The sequence below is a fragment of the Macaca mulatta genome, chromosome 6 (genome assembly GCF_049350105.2).
Source record: "Macaca mulatta isolate MMU2019108-1 chromosome 6, T2T-MMU8v2.0, whole genome shotgun sequence".
NCBI lineage: Eukaryota > Metazoa > Chordata > Mammalia > Primates > Cercopithecidae > Macaca > Macaca mulatta.
Window position 1 is genome coordinate 173,435,085 of NC_133411.1, and position 4,534 is coordinate 173,439,618.

At 41.1% G+C, this 4,534-nt stretch overlaps 1 pseudogene; it reads right to left on the bottom strand.

Moving 5' to 3' along the window:
* Window positions 1-1,936: 1,936 nt before the first annotated feature.
* LOC106999027 (small ribosomal subunit protein uS19 pseudogene) lies at window positions 1,937-2,398 on the bottom strand (annotated as a pseudogene).
* Between the last annotated feature and the right edge of the window lie 2,136 nt (window positions 2,399-4,534).

Below are 4,534 nucleotides of genomic sequence, written 5' to 3' on the forward strand. Positions count from 1 at the left end.
TCCTCCCTCTTATGCAGGCTGGCGCACAGTGGTAGCAATCAGGGCTCACTGCAGCCTGGACTTCCTGAGATCAAGCTATCCTCCTGCCTTAGCTTCCTAAGTAGCTGGGACTACAGGTACAACCATCACATCCAGCTAATTTTATCTTTTAATTTTTTGTAGAGCTGGAGTCCTGTCCTCTGCTCCCCTCCTCTCCTCTCCCCTGTCCTCTCTTCTGACAGAGTCTTGCTTTGTCACCCAAGCTGGAGTGTAGTGCTGCAATCTCGACTCACTGCAACTCTGCTTCCTGGGTTCAAGTGATTCTTATGCCTCAGCCTCCCAAGTAGCTGAGACTACAGGCACGTGCCACCACACCTGGCTAATTTTTGTAGAGACAGGTTTTCACCATGTTGGCCAGGTTGGTCTCGAACTCCTGACCTCAAGTGATCTGCCCACTTCAGCCTCCCAAATTGCTGGGATTACAGGTGTGAGCCACCATATCCGGCCTTATTTTTCTTACCTTTCTTCAGCCGTTTTGGAACTTGGGTTGTCAGGTTAGTTTTGTGTGTGTGGGAGATTCTTTGTGGTTTTTATGTTTGCGGTTTTTTTTTTTTTTTTTTTTTTTTTTTGAGATGAAGTTTCTCTCTTGTTGCCCAGGTTGGAGTGCAATGGCACGATTTCTCCTCACTACAACCTCTGTCTCCCAGGTTCAAGCGATTCTCCTGCTCAGCCTCCCGAGTAGCTGAGATTACAGGCATGCGCCACCACGCACAGTTAATTTTGTATTTTTAGTAGAGACAGGGTTTCTCCATGTTGGTCAGGCTGGTCTCGAACTCAGATCACTCAGGTGATCCGCCCGCCTCAGATTCCCAAAGTGCTGGGATTACAGGTGTGAGCCACCGAGCCGGGCCTACGTTTCCGTTTTAAAATTAATCAGTTTGTTGGTTCGCCTCCAGCTTGCTCTCTGGTGCTTATTCAAGAACCGGGTTTTAGAGTAAATGTTTGCTACTCTGACTCACGGGAAAGTAACAGAGATGGCCACTAAGCAAGGTGGGAATTCAATTCATTTCTTACCTTTGAAAGTGTGGCTTTCTGTTTTCGTAATTCCACAAGTTCATATAATCTGTAGCCTGAGAGAGTGCAGTTTTTTTTTTTTTGTTTTGTTAAGCCTCCTCTAATAAGCAGCAAGAGCTCTGGGCATCCAATCTTTGCTATAATATGCAGTAGGTCTGGCTCTGTACATCCATGTATGGGAGTACTTTTAATTCCAATGGCCCCAGAGAAACTGGCCTCTTGTTACTGCCTGCTTTGGAGCTTTTAATCCCAGAAGGCCAGAGGATGTAGTCCTACTCATCTACTTATATTTATGGCTCATGAAAATGTCTGTCCAGTTTTTAAGGCCAGCTCTATCTTTCACGTTTTGTCTTTTTCTGTTTTATCTACAATTGCTTTGTAATGGGGGCAGAGGTTGTATCATAGCATGATTTTACTGTATTCCTGGCATGAAAGAATATCTTACTCATCAATTCATCATCTGTGCTTGCTTTTGTTTATGATCAGGGAGACTTACTACTTATATTTATGTTAGGATAGTGATAAAAAAAACAGAATTGGACTTAAAACATAGTAACATGGTAGTGCTACTGAAAAGTCAAATACACAAACACTATATAGTAGATTGAATAGAACAGAGCAGTAGGGAAACAGTCATCATGGTGTATTCAAGTTTGCACCAGCAAACTGAACTCAGTTTGACAATCACTTTCTAAATGGTGATTCGGTTTCAACAAAACAACAGTTTCTGTGTTAAAAAAAAAAAAAAAAAAAAAAAAAAAAAAGTATTATTATTGATCTGCATACTATTGGTAAGTTGTTTTCTTTCTAGTCACTTTATAAATGTCTTTTTTTTGGGGAGGGGGCGGTGAGGGAGATATGTGTGCCTTTATTAGCGGAGCCACTACTTGAGGGGGATGAAGCGGGAGGAGTGGGTGGCCCTGATGCCACGCCAGCCGTGCTTCACGGGCTTGTAGGTGATGGAGAACTCGCCCAGGTAGTGGCTGATCATCTCCGGCTTGATCGCCACCTGGTTGAAGGTCTTGCCATTGTAGACGCCCACCCTGCTGCCCACCATCTTGGGCGGCATGATCATGTCCCGCAGGTGCGTTTTCAGTACTTCCGGCTTCTCCATGGGCGGAGCCTCCTTCTTGGCCTAGCACATGCGCCTCAGCAGCCAGTGCTGCTTGCGCTTCAGCGTTCTGCCGCAGGCCGGGGTTCTGCCGCCACGGCTGGCGTGCACCGTACAGCTGCCTCGGCTACTCGCAGGACATGTCCAGCAGCTGGCCCAGGTCCACACCGCGGTAGGTGAACTTGCAGAAGGTCCACTTCTTCTGCTCTACCTCTGCCATCTTGCCGGATACTCTGAAAATGATTACATAAGTGCCAGAGTCCTTCACATACAGATTTTAACCTAATGCTGCATATGATTTTAATTAGCTGATATATTAAAAACAGTGTAAGTAATTTTTTTCCCTTCAAGGAAGCCTCAACTTTGAGAAACGGTGAATTACGTGAGGTAAACCTCGTATTTATGTGAGGAAAGCTCTGCATTGGTTTTGATTCTCACATTTTAATTAGCTGATGTATTAAAAACAGTGTAAGTAATTTTTCCCTTCCAGGAAACCTCAACTTTGAGTAACGCTGGATACGTGAGCTAAACCTCGTAATTATGTGAGAAAGGCTAAGTATTGGTTTTGTTTCCCACATTTACATGAGGAAATTGAGGCACAATGCTAATTGTCACAAGGTCAAGTAACTGGCAAGGGGCAGGCCAAGATAGAAATCTGTTTCCAGAACTCTTGTGTTTAATGACTAAGAAGCGTGCGCAGTTGCAAGGGCCAGACGGGGAAATAAGAGATCCATTTGTACCGATAGCATGGAAGATTGACTTTGTTTCAGAGTTGCGTTTCTTCATAAAAACTTCAGAATTAACCCACCTCACGTATTTTCTCCAAAGTTTTAGTTATGTATTAGATTTAAGAATAGACTGAACCCTGGGCTCCCCACTGCACAAGGTAAAAAACGGAGAGAGGCTGGGCACAGTGGCTCACGCCTGTAATCCCAGCACTTTGGGAGACCAAGGTAGGCGGATCACCTGAGGTCAGAAGTTTGAGATCAGCCTGGGCAACGTGGTGAAACCCTATCTCTACTAAAAATACAAAATCAGCTGGGCGTGGTGGTGGGTGCCTGTAATCCCACCTACTCGGGAGATTGAGGCAGGAAAATCGCTGGAACCCGGAGGCGGAGGTTGCAGTGAGCCAAGATGGCACCACTGCACTCCAGCCTGGGCAACAGAGCAAGACTCCTCTCAAAAAAAAAAAGGGGGAAGAAAAGGTAAACCAAATGATGTACGAAGATATTACAACATATAAAAAATAATTAAACATCATCAGTCACTCAAAATACATCCTGGGCTCAACACTCAACATAGTAATGGTAAATACTTGAGGTGATGGACACCCCAGATACCTTGACTGGATCATTGTCCACTCTGTGCATGGGACCAAATATCACATGTATGCCATAAATATCTAAAATAGTATCTATCAAGAAAAAACTTAATGGACACACAAAATAATACATAATGTGGTTGTTCTTAAAATTGGTTTTACTCTATGCTTCTTTACTTTTCTTATAAAGCCAAGTATTTTTAAATCCAGAGAAATTTTCAACATTTCTAAGAGTAACATTAGCAGTAGATGAGTATTGTAAGTGTGACTCTTCATGTGTGATTTTAAAATGGTTTAAGTAAAGGACTGACATTCAGGTTTTCTGAAATTACATATTTATAAAACTACTGTAGAAAAATTTATGGTGACAATATTGTTTGAGTAGAAAGTCAAAATTTCATTGAATATGAAGTTGGTATAATACTATTACAAGCTGCCTTTATCCATTGAGTTTTGACTGTTGTCATCAATTTAAAATGTAACTTTTCTTTTTGGAATTATAATAAATACAATTCTTACTTTTGATAAATCATTTGTCACACTTGTAAGATCACTTCACAGGGAAAAATGTTCTTTCTTTTCTATTATTTTACTGGAAGAAATGATGTACTTTTTCAAGTTTTGCTAAGAACTCTTCAATGATAACAAACATTTGATGTTATAAGATTGACATTAAATGCTTAATATTATTAATATATAAAATACTGTGTCATATCTTGTGGAAGAGAGAGAAAAACAGTTTGTGAAAAGATATTGCTTCTTGCATATAACCATATTTCTGCTCCTCAGTAATCTTAATTTCAATGTTGTAAAGCATGTCTTTATTATTATCAAGAAAAGGCATAATCTAGACCCAAAATTTGGTCAGATGACACTTACCTCAACCTCAGATTTTCAATCACTGCTGTAAGAAGGCAGATAGATAACTGTTAAAATTTGGATAAAAATGAAATAAACACAAATATAGTTAAGTATTATGTTTCAGCCAAGGCACATGCCAAGAGATACACAAATCATTTGTAGAATGATTGGATAGACTAAAGAATATT